The following is a 20,558-nucleotide window of genomic DNA, read 5'->3' as shown; positions in this document are numbered from 1 at the left end:
TCACCCTATAGTTTCCCTTATCAGGGGTCAGGGGTCATCTTGGAGTAGGGTGTTGTTAGTTCTATAATGTCTCTTAGCCGTCGGTCACCACATGCAAATACAACATCTACATCCATGCTATGCACATTAGCATGCTATCACATTCACCAGCCAGCCACGTTACATAGCCACAGGCATGGAACACACACACACACGCACGCACGCACACACACACATACTGCGCATGCACACTCTCACACACACAGAGACATAATATTTACAGTACAACTATGGAGCACAGAGTACCTACTGAAGCCCCTTTCTGGTTTTGGGTTCAGCTGAACTGTGTGTGTGTGTGTGTGTGTGTGTGTGTGTGTGTGTGTGTGTGTGTGTGTGTGTGTGTGTGTGTGTGTGTGTGTGTGTGTGTGTGTGTGTGTGTGTGTGTGTGTGTGCGTGCGTGCGTGGCGTGCGTGCGTGCGTGCGTGCGTGCGTGTGTGTGAGTGTGTGTGTGTGTGTATGTGTGTGTGTGTGTATGCGTGTGTGAGTGTGTGTGTGTGTGTTTGTGTGTGTGTGTGTTTCACTGGACAACACAAGCGAGCCCACCCCTGAAGAGCAGAGAGAACCCTGGGTAGTGTGGTTAGGGATAGAGGTCAGCAGTTAGGGGTCGTGGAGAGTAGGAGGGGTCGCGTGGCATCTTTAGTTTAGTGCATTTGACAAGTAAGGCTTCCCCAAGGGGGCGGAGATCATAGAATTAGAGGGTTCTATGTGACTAAACACTCAGAGATATTTGTCTGATGTGAGAGCAATTCTCATCTCGTCTTCTTTCTAATATAGTAACATTCATTTGGAGCTTTAGCCTGTAGGCAGAGCAGAGCAGGGTGGCGTCCATAACTCTGTTTAGAACAAATAGGTCATTTAGAACCTTTCCATTCTGAGCTCTAGTAACGCAGCAACAGGGGCTTGTGGGGGGGTGGGATGGGGGGGGGGGGTTCATAGAGAGTGGGATGGAGCAAAATAAGTCACAAACACACTCCACTGGTAAGACCCTGAAGGGGACATAGATACAAGGTGTGAAAGCGTACACACACACGCACGCATGCACACACACACCCAAAAGAAAAACACACACACGCATGCACACACAGATGAAGGCACTATTGCAAGCAAAGTCCAATTACAATGTGAAACAAAACCCCATCAGCCCCCCTCCTTCCCAGATAGAGACTGGAGAGGCGGGTGTGTGTCTAAGTGTGTCTGTGTGTGTGTGTGTGTAGCTAGTTTCCTCTCTGTGAGATGAGAGAAGCAGCAGAGACACCTGCACCAGTGACAGGAAGTGACCTCGGATCAGCGCTCTGACAACTTCCTGTGAGTGTGGCGAACCAGGAAATGCTGACTCGTCGCTCCCAGTCTGTCATCACTCTGGACTGTCTATAGTGAGAGGAAAATACCTTCACTGTATGCCCATCACCAAGTCAACCCAAAGACCCACTGTTTCTGATTGTTAGTCTACAGCTTTCCTCCATAGGATCATACTTCCTTTGTAATTCAATGAAAAAAATATGTTTTTAAATAAGTAACAAGGGACCCACACAAACATTCACACAGACACACACACACAGACACACACACACACACACACACACACACACACACACACACACACACACACACACACACACAACACACACACACCCGGCAGGCAGGCAGCCGGCAGTAGGCAGTACATTCAGTTGTTAACAACAGTAACATCTATCAATCCTCTCGGAAACATCCGTCCATCTGTCCATCCGTCCATCATTCCTTTCTTCTCAGAAATCTACTGGGTCCTCCTCCGCCAGCGCTCTCTTAGCTCCTCCCTTCGGAACCGTCCAATCATCATCATCAGCCTTGGGGGGTACCAGCCCTGACCCGTCGACACCATGTGGTGCGGCCCAGGGGTCGTTGTTGCTAGGGGGGTAGAGGTCGTCGTCAACGCTGAAGCCTGAGAAGCCGTCGTCCACCCCGGCATGGTGACCATCGTAGCGCTGGTATGTAGACGCATGGACCTCCTGCTCCCTGGACCTGATCTCCAAAGTACTGTTCCACATCCCATAACCAAAGTAGATCAGGATACCTGAAGGGGAGACACACACCAAACCGCAGGGTGAGACGCACACACACACAGGCATCGTGCACATACACACTCACACAATGTTAGAGTATGTGGTATATACATGTACTTTCATCCATCCATCCATCCATTCATCCATCCATTCATCCATCTATCCATCCACTCGTCTCTCCAGTAACGCACCTAGGAAACACCAGATAGCGAAGCGTATCCAGGTGATGGCAGACAGTTTTAACATCAGGTAGCTGTTGACCAGCATGGCAGCAGCAGGAACCCAGGGAACAGCCGGAGCCATGTAGGGCAGTCGCTTTGGGTTCTCTGGCTGCTGCAGGATGATGACGATGAGGAGGGCCATGAAGATGACCAGGAAGATCAGCAGGAGAAGAGCCCACCAGCTGCCATCACCGATGCTGGCCGCTCCTGGAGAAGAGAAGATACAGGAGGGAAATAGCTAGAGAAGGAAACGTTCGCCATGCAGAAACTTCAATAATTCAATGGGATAATATACAATAGAATGAATGATTTTAGCAGTTCGCAGTTAGTTTATTTGTGTAGTTTTAGATGTATGTTGTTTAGTGTAAGTCATTTGAGAAATGTGGGTTTGAATCTTATAAGAAATGGATATAATACAGAAACTAATGGTGTATCAATAGGAGTATAGTTTCAATAGTACTGAGTGTTCAACAGAGATGTGTCCTTACCGAAGATGATGAAGGAGTTGAAGATGAAGACTACGAGGAAGAGGAGGAGGACACAGACAGTAACGGTCTTTCCTGTTGCCGGAGTGGGCCGGGTCCATCTTTCCAGGCAGGCCCAATCGATCCTCATGGTGTAGTACCGCTGACCAATCAGCTTCTTCAGCTCCACGACATCCCGCCCTCTGACTCTTCTGATTCGGCGCCGGAGCCCATGTCGACGGTGCCGTAGTTCTGGGTGGCTGGCAGTGTAAGTGGTTTTATCTGGTTTACCAATCAGCATCTCGTTGTCGCCTGGATTACAATATTACAATGTTACAATATTACAATGTTACAATATTACAATGTTACAATATTACAATTTACAATATTACAATTTACAATGTTAGGGTAATATGGTATCAGGGTAGTAGGATTGGATGTGTGTGTGTGTGTGTGTGTGTGTGTGTGTGCACCTAGCGAGGGAGATTCTTAGCTCCACAGGTGTTAGTTTGAGGTCCTCCGTAGTCATCTACTTCACTGATTGGAGAGCACACTTCCTTCTCACACTCAGCTAACACGCCCTCCTTCTTCTTATTGGACTGCTCCTCAGACAGGAAGTTCACAAAGCCGTGGATGTCTGATTCTGGCTGGTAGCGTAGCAACAACACACACACACTAACCTGGAAGAGGTAGAGAAGAGTGAGAGTTTGTGTGTGTGTGAGTGTGTGTGAGTGTGTGTGTGTGTGTATGTGTGTGTGTGTGTGTGTGTGTGTGTGTAACTCACCAGTGTGTAAGCCAGTAGTGTTCCTATGGACATCATCTCTATGAGATCTCGTAGGGAGACGAGGAGAGAGAGGAGAGCAGCCAGACAGCCAGACACAACACATGCCACCGCTGGAGTCTCAGTGTAGGGAGACACATGGGCCAGGAACCTAGACACACACACACGCACACACACACACACACACACGCATAATGCGAACGTTATTAATATATGCGTGTGTGTGCTTGTGTGTTTGTGTATGATCATGTCCGTGTGTGTGTGTGTGAGTGTGTGTCCATGTGTGTGTTGTCACCTGAACAGCAGTCCGTCTCCAGCCATAGCGTAGATGACTCGTGGCATGGGGAACAGAGAGCCCAGGAGACTGACAGACAGGCCAGCTACAGAGCCTACTGCTACTATGTACTTAGCAAAATAACAGCCATGTACAGCAAACATCTCCATCAGAGGAGCGTCTGCATCGATCTCTGTATAGGGAACCATCAGAGTCAGAATCACTGATACCTAGAGATAGACAGAGACAGAGAGAGACAGAGACAGAGAGAGAGAGAGACAGAGAGAGACAGAGACAGAGAGAGACAGAGACAGAGAGAGAGACAGAGAGAGAGACAGAGAGAGAGAGAGAGAGACAGAGAGAGAGAGAGAGAGACAGAGAGAGAGAGAGAGAGACAGAGACAGAGACAGAGAGAGAGAGAGAGACAGAGAGAGACAGAGAGAGACAGAGACAGAGAGAGACAGAGACAGAGACAGAGACAGAGAGAGAGACAGAGAGGAGACAGAGACAGAGAGAGAGACAGAGACAGAGACAGAGACAGAGACAGAGACAGAGAGAGACAGAGAGAGACAGAGACAGAGAGAGACAGAGACAGAGAGAGACAGAGACAGAGAGAGACAGAGACAGAGAGAGACAGAGAGAGACAGAGACATAGACATAGACAGAGAGAGACAGAGACAGAGAGAGACAGAGAGAGACACAGACAGAGATAGACAGAGACAGAGAGAGACAGAGACAGAGAGAGACAGAGACAGACAGAGACAGAGAGAGACACAGACAGAGATAGACAGAGACAGAGAGAGACAGAGAGAGACAGAGAGAGACAGAGAGAGACAGAGACAGAGAGAGACAGAGAGAGACAGAGACAGAGACATAGACATAGACAGAGAGAGACAGAGAGAGACAGAGAGACAGAGAGAGACACAGAGAGAGAGACAGAGAGAGACAGAGAGAGAGACAGAGACAGAGAGAGACATAGAGACAGAGAGAGACAGAGAGAGAGAGAGAGACAGAGAGAGACAGAGAGAGACAGAGAGAGACAGAGAGAGACAGAGAGAGACAGAGACAGATACAGAGACATAGACAGAGACAGAGAGAGACAGAGAGAGACAGAGACAGAGACATAGACAGAGAGAGACAGAGAGAGACAGAGAGAGACAGAGAGAGACAGAGAGACAGAGAGAGACACAGAGAGAGAGACAGAGAGAGACATAGAGAGACAGAGACAGAGACATAGACATAGACAGAGAGAGACAGAGAGAGACAGAGAGACAGAGAGAGACACAGAGAGAGAGACAGAGAGAGAGACAGAGAGAGACACAGAGAGAGAGACAGAGACAGAGAGAGACATAGAGAGACAGAGACAGAGAGAGACAGAGAGAGAGAGAGAGAGAGAGAGAGAGAGGGTTATGAAGATAAACTCAAGTGTGCAGGTGTGTGTGTGTGTGTGTGTGTGTGTGTGTGTGTGTGTGTGTGTGTGTGTGTGTGTGTGTGTGTGTGTGTGTGTGTGTGTGCGTACGTAGTATGTGCGTGCGTGCGTGTGTGTGTGTGTGTGTGTGTGTGTAGGGTTGCGCCTCTCTGATCTACGTAAACTGACCATCTGTCACAGATCAGAGATCAGAGAGAGATTAGGATGCAGAGATTATGGAGAAAGAGAGAGACAGAAATAAAAATGCCGTCTATTACTGACAGATTACCAACCTAACCTAAACCAGAGATATAGAACATGTCTGTATCTGAAACATTAGAGTACAGATTCCATATCTGAAACCATAGAGCATATAGATAGAGTCTATATCTTAAACTATAGAGCATATAGACAGTCTATATCTTAAACCATAGAGTATATAGACAGTCTATATCTTAAACCATAGAGTATATAGATAGAGTCTATATCTTAAACCATAGAGTATATAGATAGAGTCTATATCTGAAACCATAGAGTATATAGATAGAGTCTATATCTGAAACCATAGAGTATATAGATAGAGTCTATATCTTAAACCATAGAGTATATAGACAGTCTATATCTGAAACCATAGAGTATATAGACAGTCTATATCTGAAACCATAGAGAATATAGACAGTCTATATCTGAAACCATAGAGTATATAGATAGAGTCTATATCTTAAACCATAGAGTATATAGACAGTCTATATCTGAAACCATAGAGTATATAGACAGTCTATATCTGAAACCATAGAGTATATAGACAGTCTATATCTGAAACCATAGAGTATATAGACAGTCTATATCTGAAACCATAGAGAATACAGATAAAGTCTATATCCTAAACCACAAACATACATAGAGAGTCTATATGTGATACCATAGAGTATATAGACAGTCTATATCTGAAACCATAGAGAATAGAGTCTATATCCTAAACCACAGACATACATAGAGAGAGTCCAACCAACCAGAAATCATACATCCTGACAAACTCTTGAGAGCAAATGATGTAATTTGCACCGAATAGGGCATGGATGTGTATGTGTGTGTTTGTGTGTGTCCATGTGTGTGTGTCTGCGTGTATGCGTGTGTGTATGTATGTGTGTGTGTGTGTGTGTGTGTATGTATGTGTGTGTGTGTGTGTGTGTGTGTGTGTGTGTGTGTGTGTGTGTGTGTGTGTGTGTGTGTGTGTGTGTGTGTGTGTCTGCGTGTATGCGTGTGCGTGTATGCGTGTGTGAATGTATGTGTGTATGTCTGCGTGTATGCGTGTATGTATGTATGTGTGTGTGTGTGTGCGTGTGTGTCCATGTGGGTCTGCGTGTGTATGTGTGTGTGTGTGTATGTATGTGTGTCTGCGTGTCTGCGTGTATGCGTGTGTGTGTGTGTGTGTGTGTGTGTGTGTGTGTGTGTGTGTGTGTGTGTGTGTGTGTGTGTGTGTGTGTGTGTGTGTGTGTGTGTGTGTGTATGTGTGTGTGTGTGTGTGTATGTGTGTGTGTATGTGTGTGTGTGTATGTGTGTGTATGTGTGTGTGTACTCACAGAGACGTATGCAGTAAGGCAGGTGATGAGGGAAACAGTAATAGCATAGGGTATAGAGGTGTTGGGGCTCTTGGCTTCCTCTCCTGTTGTAGCGATGATGTCAAACCCTATGAAGGCATAGAAACATGTTGCCGCTCCCTGCATCACCTGGTATAAACACACACAAGAGAGACAGTGGTTAAAGGCTGTGTTAAAACACAATCACTTGTCGCATTATGATTCCACCAACAGTTGAGCTCGAGTTAGCTGCTAGTTAGCAATGTTGCTACTAAACCTAGCTAGTAAACTAGGAGAAGTTGACTAATGAGTTGAATATCACAATTCATTGCATATCTGCATGCCTGCCAATGTATGTGTGTAATAGGGTGTGCATATGTATACACGTCTGTTTGTGTGTCTCACCCCTGACCACCCGAAGGGTAAGAACCTTCCATCGTCCCAGTTGTGTCCGTTAACGAAGAAGAGTCCGGCCACCATCATGAAGACCCACACCATCAGGTTGATCACATTCAACACATTATTAAACCCTACTGAGTTCTTCACCCCCAGGGCCACGATCACTGTCACTATTACTGCTATCAGCAGGGCCAGGAGGTCTGGGTACGACTGCTCTCCTTTACCTAGAGGGGAGTGGAGGGAGAGGAGGAGGGAGGGAGGGAAAGAGTGAGGGAGAGCAGAGGGGAGAGGAAGGGAGAGAGGGAGGGGAGGAGGGAGGGAGGGAGCGAGTTGGAGCAGAGGGGAGAACGAGGGAGAGAGGGATGGGGAGAGGGAGGGAGGGAGGGGGAGCAGAGAGTGAGGGAGAGAGGGATGGGGAGAGGGAGGGAGGGGGAGCAGAGAGCGAGGGAGAGAGGGATGGGGAGAGGGAGGGAGGGGGAGCAGAGAGCGAGGGAGAGAGGGATGGGGAGAGGGAGGGAGGGGGAGCAGAGAGTGAGGGTGAGAGGGATGGGGAGAGGGAGGGAGGGGGAGCAGAGAGTGAGGGTGAGAGGGATGGGGAGAGGGAGGGAGGGGGAGCAGAGAGTGAGGGTGAGAGGGATGGGAAGAAGTAGTTTGAGGGAGGGAAGGTTAAATACACACCACACCGGGAGGTAAACATACATTTTTTATTTAACCTTTATTTAACCAGGAAATGCCCATTCAGACCCAGAGACTCCTTTTCAAGGGAGACCTGGCCAAGAAGGCAGCAACAATCAATACATTACAGAATTAAAACATACAACAATAGAATAGAATACAACAACATAATCCAGATTTAAAATAAGCATTTACACTCCTCTGTAACAGAGTCTCCCATAAAAAATGTAAATTCATTCAGTGGCACTAACATATCTAGATGAAGCATGGATTGTAGACTGGAACCCTGGGGCACATATTAATCTCAAGAAAGATAGACTTGTGATTGTCAGTACATACATATTGTGTTCTACCAGAAAGATAGTTCCTAAACCAATTTACTGCCCCTTCACTGAGACCAATGTTACTGAATCTAGCTAGCAACAATTCATGGTCAACTGAATCAAATGCCTTTGATATATCAACAAACAGAGCAGCACAATGCTGCATTTTATCAAGTGCATTTATGATGTAATTTGCCACTTCTATAGCTGCAGTCGTAGTGCTGTGCCCCAATCTAAAGTCAGACTGAACCCCTCTTAGGGCTGTTACGGTGACCGTATTACCGCCACACCGGTGGTCACGAGTCATGATGGCAGTCAAATTCCACAAGACTGTTTAGTTAGGGTAATTAGGCTTCTCCAAGCTCTGATGTTGCTGCTGGTCGTTAGTAGCTTACCAAAATTGCTAACTGCCTGGTACTCAGCACTTTATTGTCCCTCTAATCACTCTAACATTAATGCAAAAGTATTCGAAAATCTCATCAAACACTTCATGAGAGGTCATGTTGCACAACATTTCTATAGGCTATGCAATTGTGTGAGAAAACAGAGGGATGGCTTCTATTAAAAAGAGGAGGATCCCATCAGCTTTCTATAGGCTAGGCCTACTATATTTATTTCTCAACTTTCCTAATATTAAGCACATTGCTTCTCTTTACAACAGGAGTATAGTGTACCTGGCTGGAATGAAATAAACCACAGGGAAAAGCGTCCTCCATTCGTTATTTAAGTGCATAGATGACATGTATTTGTCCCGCTGCCCCTGTTTCGATACAAGTGCATGATAATGGTCCATTCTAAATCAATAAAAATGTCACAAATATATTATTTATGTCACGCCTTGGTCTTAGTATTTTGTGTTTTCGTTATATATTTGGTCAGGCCAGGGTGTGACATGGGTTTATGTTATGTTGTATGTTTGTATTGGGGTTTGTAGTATTTGGGATTACCTGAATCACCCACCACACACGGACCGAGCAGCGTGTTAACAGGCAGCGACAGCTTGAACAGCGAAGGGAGGACGTTATGGACAGCAATGGCATGGAATATACGACGTGGGAAGAAATAGACAGGTGGGCGGCCGACCCAGAGAGAGTGCAGGAGCCCGCCTGGGATTCGTTGGAGCAGTGCGAAGAGGGCTATAGGCGAATGGAGTCGAAAAGAAAGACACGGTGGCGCAGAGCGAAAACCGAAAGTAACCCCCAAATATTTATTGGGGAGGGCTCAGAGAGAGAGTGGCTGAGTCAGGAGTCAGACCTGAGCCTACTCTCCCCGTTAATTGTGAGGAGCAGCAATATAAGGATTTCTGGTCTTGGGAGATGATATTAGACGGAAAAGGACCCTGGGCGCAGCTGGGAGAATATCGCCGTCCCAAGGAAGAAATAGAGGCGCTGTGCTGTCAGCCTGCATGGAGCAGTCAGAGCTGTCAGTCTGCATGACGCAGCCAGAGCTGTCAGTCTGCAAAGAGCTGCCAGTCTGCAAGGAGCTGCCAGTCTGCAAGGAGCTATCAGTCTGCAAGGAGCTACTCGTCTGCAGGGTGCTGTCAGCCTGCATGGAGCAGTCAGAGCTGTCAGTCTGTATGAAGAAGCCAGAGCTGTCAGTCTGCATAAAGCAGCCTGAGCTGCCAGTCTGCAAGGAGCTGCCAGTCTGCAAGGAGCTGCTAGTCTGCAAGGTGCTGTCAGCCTGCATGGAGCAGTCAGAGCTGTCAGTCGGTATGAAGCAGCCAGAGCTGTCAGTCTGCAAGGAGCTGTCAGTCTGCATAGAGCAGCTAGATCTGCCAGTCAACCAGTCTCTTCCAGATCTGCCAGTCAACCAGAATCTTCCAGATCTGCTAGTCAACCTGAATCTTCCAGATCTGCCAGTCAAAAAGTCTCTTCCAGATCTGCCAGTCAACCAGAATCTTCCAGATCCGCCAGCCAGCCAGGATCTACCGGAGCCTACTACCTGCCTGAGCTTCATCTCAGTACTGGGCTTCCTCTCAGTACTGGGCTTCCTCTCAGTACTGGGCTTTCTCTCAGTACTGGGCTGCCCCTCAGTTCCGGGCTGCCCCTCAGTTCCGGGCTGCCCCTCAGCCCCGAGCTGCCCCTCAGTCCCGAGCTTCCCCTCAGTCCCGAGCTTCCCCTCAGTCCCGAGCTGCCCCTCAGTCCCGAGCTGCCCCTCAGTCCCGAGCTGCCCCTCAGTCCCGAGCTGCCCCTCAGTCCCGAGCTGCCCCTCAGTCCCGAGCTGTCCCTCAGTCACGAGCTGCTCCTCAGTTCTGTGGGGTTCTGGGTGACGACTATTAGGCCATGGTCGGCTGGGAGGGTGGATTATCCCAGGACGCGAAGGGGAGGAACTAGGACATTAATGGAGTGGGGTCCACGTCCCAAGCCGGAACCGCCACCATGGACAGACACCCACCCGGACCCTCCCTATGGTTTTGAGGTGCGTCCGGGAGTCCGCACCTTAGGGGGGGGGGGGTTCTGTCACGCCTTGGTCTTAGTATTTTGTGTTTTCTTTAATTATTTGATCAGGCCAGGGTGTGACATGGGTTTATGTTATATTGTATGTTCGTATTGGGGTTTGTAGTATTTGGGATCGCGGCTGATTAGGGGTGTTGTATAGGCTTGGCTGCCTGAGGCGGTTCTCAATCAGAGTCAGGTGATTCTCGTTGTCTCTGATTGGGAACCGTATTTAGGTAGCCTGGTTTCGCTTTGTATTTCGTGGGTGATTGTTCCTGTCTCTGTGTAGTTTCACCAGATAGGCTGTAATTAGGTTTCACGTTCCGTTTGTTGTTTTGTATTTTGTATCGTTATTTCGTGACTTTTTCTATTAAAGTCATGAGTAACCACCACGCTGCATTTCGGTCCGACTCTCTTTTGACAAACGAAGAACACCGTTACAATTTAGTATATGTAAAGACAATATTATATCAAGAATAGTCTGATGGGTGGCAAAATTAGCCTATCACTTGTGAATTGTATATCGTTGAAGTCGGAAGTTAACATACACCTTAGCCAAATACATTTAAGCTCAGTTTTTCACAATTCCTGACATTTAATCCTAGTAAGAATTCCATGTCTTAGGTCAGTTAGGATCACCACTTTATTTTAAGAATGTGAAATGTCAGAATAATAGTAGAGAGAATTATTTATTTCAGCTTTTATTTCTTTCATCACATTCCCAGTGGGTCAGAAGTTTACATACACTCAATTAGTATTTGGTAGCATTGCCTTTAAATAGTTTAACTTGCGTCAAACGTTTAAGGTAGCCTTCCACAAGCTTCCCACAATAAGTTAGGTGAATTTTGGCCCATTACTCCTGACAGAGCTGGTGTAACTGAGTCAGGTTTGTAGGCCTCCTTGCCCGCACACGCTTTTTCAGTTCTGCTCACATATTTTCTAAAGGGAATTTTCTATAGGATTGAGGTCAGGGTTTTGATGGCCACTCCAATACCTTGACTTTATTGTCCTTAATCCATTTTGCCACAACATTAGAAGTATGCTTGGGGTCATTGTCCATTTGGAAGACCCATTTTCAACCAAGCTTTAACTGATGTCTTGAGATATTGCTTCCATATATCCACATAATTTCATTCCTCAAGATGCCATCTATTTTGTGAAGTGCACCAGTCCCTCCTGCAGCAAAGCACCTCCACAACATGATGCTGCCACCCTCGTGCTTCACAGTTGGGTTGGTGATCTTCGGCTTGCAAGCCTCCCCCTTTTTCCTCCAAACATAACGATGGTCATTATGGCCAAATCGTTCTATTTTTGTTTCATCAGACCAGAGGACATTTCTCCAAAAAGTACAATCTTTGTCCCCATGTGCAGTTGCAAACAGTAGTCTGGCTTTTTAATGGCGGTTTTGGAGAAGTGGCTTCTTTCTTGCTGAGCGGCCTTACAGGTTATGTCCTTATAGGACTCGTTTTACTGTGGATATAGATACATTTGTACCTGTTTCCTCCAGCATCTTCACAGGGTCCTTTTGCTGTTGTTCTGGGATTGATTTGCACTTTTCGCACCAAAGTACATTCATCTCTAGGAGACAGAACGCTCCTTCCTGAGCGGTATGACGGCTGCGTGGTCACATGGTGTTTATACTGGCATACTACTGTTTGTACAGATGAATGTGGTACCTTCAGGCGTTTGGAAATTCCTCCCAAGGAAGAACCAGACTTGTGGAGGTCTACAATTGTTTTCTGAGGTCTTGGCTGATTTCTTTTGATTTTCCCATGATGTCAAGCAAAGAGGCATTGAGTTTGAAGGTAGGCCTTGAAATACAGCCACAGGTACACCTCCAATTGACTCAAATGTTGTCGATTAGCCTATCAGAAGTTTCTAAAGCAATGACATCATTTTTTGGAATTGTTTAAAGACGCAGTCAACTGTGTATGTAAACTTCTGACCCACTGGAATTGTGATACAGTGAATTTCAAGTAAAATATTCTGTCTATAATCAATTGATGGAAGAATTTCTTGTGTCATGCACAAAGTAGACGTCCTAACCGACTTGCCAAAACTATAGTTTGTTAACAAGAAATTTGTGGAGTGGTTGAAAAAGGAGTTTTAATGACTCCAACCTAAGAGCATGTAAACTTCCAACTTCAACTGTATTATCACTTGTGGATGACGCCCAGTATATGAAACAATGCCTTTTTTTTGTGACTTGTTCAAATCATAGTCGCAAAGCCCATAAGCCTATATGTTTTAGTAAGGTTTGTATCACAACTAAAGCCTAGCCCATAAGCCTATATGTTTTAGTAAGGTTTGTATCACAACTAAAGCCTAGCCCATAAGCCTATATGTTTTAGTAAGGTTTGTATCACAACTAAAGCCTAGCCCATAAGCCTATATGTTTTAGTAAGGTTTGTATCACAACTAAAGCCTAGCCCATAAGCCTATATGTTTTAGTAAGGTTTGTATCACAACTAAAGCCTAGCCCATAAGCCTATATGTTTTAGTAAGGTTTGTATCACAACTAAAGCCTAGCCCATAAGCCTATATGTTTTAGTAAGGTTTGTATCACAACTAAAGCCTAGCCCATAAGCCTATATGTTTTAGTAAGGTTTGTATCACAACTAAAGCCTAGCCCATAAGCCTATATGTTTTAGTAAGGTTTGTATCACAACTAAAGCCTAGCCCATAAGCCTATATGTTTTAGTAAGGTTTGTATCACAACTAAAGCCTAGCCCATAAGCCTATATGTTTTAGTAAGGTTTGTATCACAACTAAAGCCTAGCCCATAAGCCTATATGTTTTAGTAAGGTTTGTATCACAACTAAAGTGGCCAAATAACTTTTTTAAATGAAGCACATTAATCCGCTTTACAAGGGGTGTAGAGCCTAACTGACATACAGTGGGGCAAACAAGTATTTAGTCAGCCACCAATTGTGCAATTGAGTGAGGCCTGTAATTTTCATCATAGGTACACTTCAACTATGACAGACAAAATGTGAAAAAGAAATGCAGAAAATCACATTGTAGGACTTTTTATGAATTTATTTGCAAATTATGGTGGAACATGTAGGCTGTATTACATGGATTTAATAGACTTTTAAAAATGTATGAAAGCCAGGAGATGCTAAATGTGTTCATGTTAATTAATGGTCAATTACCGTGAGACTGACAGTTATTTGCTTGACAATCACCGGCTGACGAAATATCGTGAACGCCACAGTCCTAACCCCTTTGGCCAGGATAGGGAGTTGGGAGACAGGACGATAGTTATTAGATCTGAGGGATCTTCACCCTTTAGCAGTGGGAGGACATAAGCTGATTTCCAAATGCTGGGTATGGAATTGATTGACTGAAGTTGAAAATGTGAGCCACAGGTTCAGTAATAATACCAGCTGCTATCTTTAAGAGGTCGGGGCCCAGGTTGTCTGGACCTGCAGACTTTTAGTGTCTATTGCCTTTAGACCTCATAAGAAACAGCATAAGAAACAGGCTCAAAGTTGAAATGGTTCACACGAGTTTACTGTAACAGAGCTTACATTAGATACCTGGGCCCCACCATTACCAAAAACGGAACCAGCAGAAAACACATGAACACACACTGTCAACAGTCATGCACCGTGCCAACAGTGTGTGTGTGTGTGTGTGTGCGTGTGCGTGTGCGTGTGTGTGTGTGTGTGTGTGTGTGTGTGTGTGTGTGTGTGTGTGTGTGTGTGTGTGTGTGTGTGTGTGTGTGTGTGTGTGAGCAGAGGGAATGGATGGCAGGCTAGATGGCCAGCGGTTGGAAAGTTAACATTTCCTTTTCCTGTCAGAGAGATTTTGTCTCCCTCTGTCTGTTTTCACATTTCCTAGGCTGTCACACAACTGTCACAACACTGTAGCATAACCCTCGCTACAATCCACAAACAGAAAAAGTAGTGATAATCTGTTATGTTAAGGAATGAGCTTTCACTGTCTGTTCCTATACTGCTAGCCACTCTAGACGTCAGGCTCACATTCAGGAAGGTGAACCTTACTGACTTGTATTATTACTCTAACTGTCAGAAAGGCACTACATTTCTACGCTGGACACAGCCCAGGTCTCAGGGAAGATTATGTCACAGCTACTGGAAACACCACACACACCCACACAGATATACAGCACACACCCTCCTCCCTTCTCCACCCCCTCCCTCCCCTCTCCTCCCCTCTCCAGACTCACCCAGGCCGTTGAGTGTTCCGATGTGTGTAGTCATAAACGTAGAGATGCTTTTATTGGCTAGTGAGTCCGCCATGCTGCTGAGAGCCGACGCCCCGCGGCTGTACCAATCAGGTACTCCAGGATCAGGTTCCAGCCAATGAAAAAGGCCACACACTCCCCCACTGTCACGTAGCTGTAGGTGTAGGCTGAGCCTGTTGTCTTGGGAACGCGAACCCCAAATTCAGCATAACACACTCCTGAAGGGGAGACGCACAAATATCATGTACAGTAGCTGTGTGTGTGTGTGTGTGTGTGTGTGTGTGTGTGTGTGTGTGTGTGTGTGTGTGTGTGTGTGTGTGTGTGTGTGTGTGTGTGCCTGCTCGCGTGCGTGTTTGTGTGTGCGTGTGTGCGGGTGCGTGTGCGCGAGTGCGTGCGCGTGTGTGTGTGTGTGTGTGTGTGTGTGCGTGCGTGCGTGCCTGCGTGCGTGCGTGTTTGTATGTGCGTGTGCGTGTGCGCGTGTGTGTGTGTGTGTGTGTGTGTGTGTGTGTGTGTGTGTGTGTGTGTGTGTGTGTGTTACCTGACAGTATAGAGGCGACAGCAGCGATGATGAAGGAGACGATGACGCCAGGTCCGGCCATCTCCTTAGCAACCAGCCCAGAGACCACGTACATCCCCGTGCCAACGCAGCTGCCCACCCCTAGTGACACCAGGTCTACCGTGGACAACACCCTCGCTAGTTTGGTGCCATGGCTGCTGGTACCACCTGTACACACACACTTACATTAGCATACAAACACACACCTTAACATAAAACACACGTTAATATAACCCACACACCCACACACATATATCCACACACACACATACACACACATTACCACCTTCCTTCACACTCCTAGAGGCCCCCCTGTAAACACCTACCTGTCCCAGAGTCCAACATGCTCTCTACTGGTTTGGTCCTGAGGACTCTGGAGGTGAAGGTGTGCCATCCTGCCCGCCACTGGACACGCTGCAGCTTACCACGCAGGCCTGACATACTGAGGTCACAGGTCAGTGGTTAGAGGTCAAGGGTCAAGAGAGGGCTTTAGCCTTTTTTCTATTTTATCCTCCGGCGTTCACCTTTCCCACTCTCGTAAATAACGTTTATCCTTGTGAAGATGGGCTGAGTGGGAGAGAGGATGGGAGGAAGAAAGTGTCTTCTCTCTGGTAGTCAGGTGAGGGGGGTGTCAGCAGTGCTTCATGGTGATATGTTCTCTGTTGTCTCAGGTGTCAATCTGTAACAGAAAATCCCATGTTTTTACACATACAGTACAATACAGCTGATAACATATGACACCATGTCGGTGTCTTGTCCACAGCTGTTTGACAGTTACAGTCACATTGGGGAAGATATGGCTGGTTATCCATCCTTTACTGTAAACACACACACACACACATACACACAGCGAGGTGTGTCTTCCAGAATGAGTTTATACCTGAACACAGAGAACTAATTATCAGCTGGTCCTTGTAGACCTGTTGTTATAGCAACCATCTCATAACACCAAGCCATAGAGGACAGTTCATATCCGTCTGTATGTGTATGTGTGTGTGTGTGTGCTTGCATGCGTTCCAGATGACTGTGTTGTGTTGTAACTTCCTGAGTCATCATCACTTCCTGATTAGATCTGACCTGAGATGAACTCAGAGTTGATGGACTGTAAGGACTCAACTCCTCCACTCCCCCCAATCTGACAGAACACATTGTTCTGTTACAGACCCACACAAGCACACACAATATAATTACAGCCATAGACAAATAATTACAGGCTGGTACGTCCCAAATGGCACCCTATTCCCGACATAGTGCACTTAGTCCAGAGTACTGGTCAAAAGTAGAGCCCTATAGAGGGAACAGGGCTCTATTTGAGACACAGTCACGGATTCAACCTTCGATCAACCAATCCCCTTGTCCTCCGCCCAGTCAGTCAACGACTGCACTCATAGAAGATGATTGAGTAAAACCATCTGGTCTAAAGTGAACAGGAGTTTATTACACAGTCTGTATGTGCGCCCGGGTAGGAAAATAACCTGCTCTGATGACTGCTATTACTGACAACCTCTTTCCCTCTTTCAATGAGCTTTCTCTTTCTCTGTTTAATTCACTATTATTCCCCTCTGTCTGCACTCAGGAAGAGAAGTCATTTATGTAGAGTGGGCCAACGCACCTCTCAATCATCGAGCACTACTCAATCATCGAACACTACACACACACACGCCTCTCAGCCATCAACCACTTAAACGAGGCCTGCAATTACCCAGCTGTTTAACCACAGTGGTTGTGTGTGTGTGTGTGTGTGTGTGTGTGTGTGTGTGTGTGTGTGTGTGTGTGTGTGTGTGTGTGTGTGTGTGTGTGTGTGTGTGTGTGTGTGTGTGTGTGTGTGTGTGTGTGTGTGTGTGTGTGTGTGTGTGTGTGTGTGTGTGCGCGTTTCAGTTTAACCACCAAACAAGGCACAATACAGGAGAGAGGTGGGCATGGCAGCTATTGTCCCTGCAGAGTGTGGATAATAGAACATAAAGGATAAGAGAGGAGGGATGATGATGGAGGGATGAGCAGCAGACTGATAAAACAGCTCATCTGTTCCCATCAGACACAGTATTGATCTCAAACACAATGCAATAGGATCTGTCCTCCCTAACTAGAAGAACAGGTGTAAACAGCCCATTACAATGTCCAGCCATCCTCTGTCTTTCGATCGGTCTGTCTGTCCGTCCGTCTGCCTGTTGGTATGCCTATCCATCCATCTGTCTGTCATCTGGTTTCCTAGTCATCCACCATAATAATAAATTATTGTTATTCAATCAGCCAATCCATGGGCATGATTCATTGTTGTAAGTGAGTGGTTAGCTGTGTGTTCCAGCCAACATTCTGTCTGATTGACAGAACGTATATCCTGATTCAGCTTCTGGAACTCAGTACCTTAATAAAGATAAGAGCCTCATTCAGTCCAATCTGGCAGCCGGCAATGTTCTGATATGGCAACCACTGGACTTCTGAGTAGGTCAGAGTCAGAGAGAGGGTATGTCATCATTGAGTATAGGACCTGACTCAGGAGAAAGGTTCTCTCTCTCTCTTCCTTTCGTTCAGTCTCTCTCTCTCTTTCTCTCTCCAGTGCTGAGTTCAAGAGTGTAGTGAGAGTGGGAAAGACAGCTGGAACGCAGCCCTCTCATCTCTCTCTCTCTCTCTCTCTCTCTCTCTCTCTCTCTCTCTCTGCTCTCTCTCTCTCTCTCTCTCTCTCTCTCTCTGCTCTCTCTCTCTCTCTCTCTCTCTCTCTCTCTCTCTCTCTCTCTCTCTCTCTCTCTCTCTCTCTCTCTCTCTCTCTCTCTCTCTCTCTCTCTCTCTCTCTCTCTCTCTCTCTCTCTCTCTCTCTCTCTCTCTCTCTCTCTCTCTCTCTCTCTCTCTCTCTCTCTCTCTCTCTCTCTCTAATACGCTGTACACATCACTAGGGCCCAGAGTTTATTCCCCCTTCCTCTCGCTCTCTATCTTTCTACATATCTACGTGGCCTGTAGTCTGGTAGGGGTGTGCTGCTGATGGCGGAGATGCAGATGGCTCTGTGATGGTGTGTGTGCGTGTGCGCGCACGCGTGTGTGTGTGTGTGTGTGTGTGTGTGTGGAGATGATTGTACTAGCTTTTATGCACAGACAGGCTCTGTGACGTCAGTGAGGCTATCTGCCATTCACAAACCAAATCAGGTTGTGTGTGTTCTTGTGAGAGGGTGAGTCACACATGCAAAAGAACAAGGTTTATGAGATCATCTATAAACACACACACACAACAATCTATCAAGCAATCAAGAAAAGGGCACTTTGCGCAAACAAACATTTAGACAGTATAAGGGAACACAAACACACACAAACACACAGCTGCAACCTGTGGCTCAGTGATGTTTCATCATTACGCATTACACACACATACATACACACACCTGTTGACAGAATGATTGATCTAAATCCATTACAAACAAGCTTATAGGGAGCAGTCAATGTTACTCCCCGTGACATCTAGCCATGACAGGAGGGGAATTATTGAACTGGTATCCCCATCAGGGTTAAACTCACCTAGGGATCTTCCTTGGCATGACGGGAATGTAGCCAAACTAATACAACATAACAGACATGCCTATTATCAAGACTTCATCAACACCATATTTTAGCAATAAGGCCCGAGGGGATGGGGTATATGGCCAGTACACCACGGCAAAATGCTGTTCTTAGGCACAACGCAACTCAGAGTGCCTGGATACAGCCCTTAGCCGTGGTATATTGGCCATATACCACAAACCTCCGAGGTGCCTTATTGCAATTATAAACTGGTCACCAAGGTAATTAAAGCAGTAAAAATAAATGTCTTGTCATACACATGGTATACGGTCTGATATACCACAGCTGTCAACTAATCAGCATTCAGGACTTGAACCACCCAGTCCTGTTAATGACTGCTGCTTTCAGCACCACGGCCAGCACCACACAGATGGAAGGAGAGAGAAAGGGAGAGAGGGACAGAGGGAGATGTAAAGAAGTGAGAGAGCAGAGAGTGGGGAGAATGGATGAGGAAGAGTGGTAGAGGAAGAAAAGGAACATGGGGAAGAATGGGTGATGGAGAGAGAGAGAACGAGATAGAGAACTCTCATGACATGTAAATAGAGATGAGCTTGTTCTCAGGCTCCAGGCTTTCTGACACACAGACCTGTCTCAATATCTCAGTGTGTGCGTGTGTTTAAACCTCAGCCCTAAATAATTGAAATCAATGTTTCCAGCTTTTGGCTTCTCAGACAGAGAGAGGAATGTGTGTGAAGGCTCTGATGACAATACTGCAGTTACAGAGCTCCCTTTGATCCCTCTCTCTCTCTACTATCTGTTTCATTCTCAAACCCAGAGAGGATGGAAAGTTATAACACAATAATATACAGTAACTACCTTATCCTACCCTATCCTTACCCCATCCTACCCTATCCTTACCTTATCCAACCCTATCCTACCCTATCCTTAACTTATCCAACCCTACCCTATCCTACCTTATCCTACCCTATCCTTACCTTATCCAACCCTACCCTTATCCTACCCTTACCTTATCCAACCCTACCATATCCTATCCTTACCCTATCCTACCCTATCCTTACCTTATCCATCCCTACCCTATCCTACCCTTACCCTATCCTACCCTATCCTTATCCAACCCTAACCTTCCCTACCCTACTCTTACCCTTACCCTACCATACCCTTACCTTATCCAACCCTACCCTACTCTACCCTATCCTTACCCTATCGGACCCTATCCTTACCCCATCCTATACCTTCCCTACCCTTACCCTATCCTACCCTATCCTTACCCTATCCTACCCTATCCTTACCCCATCCTATCCCCTATCCTTACCCCATCCTATCCTACCCTACCCTTACCTTATCTTTACCTTATCCAACCCTACCCTATCCTACCCTATCCTTACCTATCCTATCCTTACCATATCCAACCCTACCCTATCCTCACCCTACCCTGTCCTATCCTATCCTTACCCTATCCTATCCTTACCCTACCCTATCCTTACCTTATCCAACCCTACCCTACCCTACCCTATCCTTACATTATCCAACCCTACCCTATCCTACCCTTACCCTATCCGACCCTATCCTATCCTACGCTATCCTTACCCTACCCTATCCTACGCTATCCTTACCCTACCCTATCCTACGCTATCCTTACCC

General features: G+C 46.4%; 1 pseudogene; it reads right to left on the bottom strand.

Moving 5' to 3' along the window:
- Window positions 1-449: 449 nt before the first annotated feature.
- Window positions 450-16,118, bottom strand: LOC127912000 (probable cationic amino acid transporter; annotated as a pseudogene).
- Window positions 16,119-20,558: the final 4,440 nt, after the last annotated feature.

Source organism: Oncorhynchus keta, chromosome 26 (assembly GCF_023373465.1).
Source record: "Oncorhynchus keta strain PuntledgeMale-10-30-2019 chromosome 26, Oket_V2, whole genome shotgun sequence".
Classification (NCBI taxonomy): Eukaryota; Metazoa; Chordata; class Actinopteri; order Salmoniformes; family Salmonidae; genus Oncorhynchus; species Oncorhynchus keta.
The sequence above is the reverse complement of the archived record's forward strand: the minus strand, read 5'-3'. Positions and strand labels throughout refer to the sequence as shown.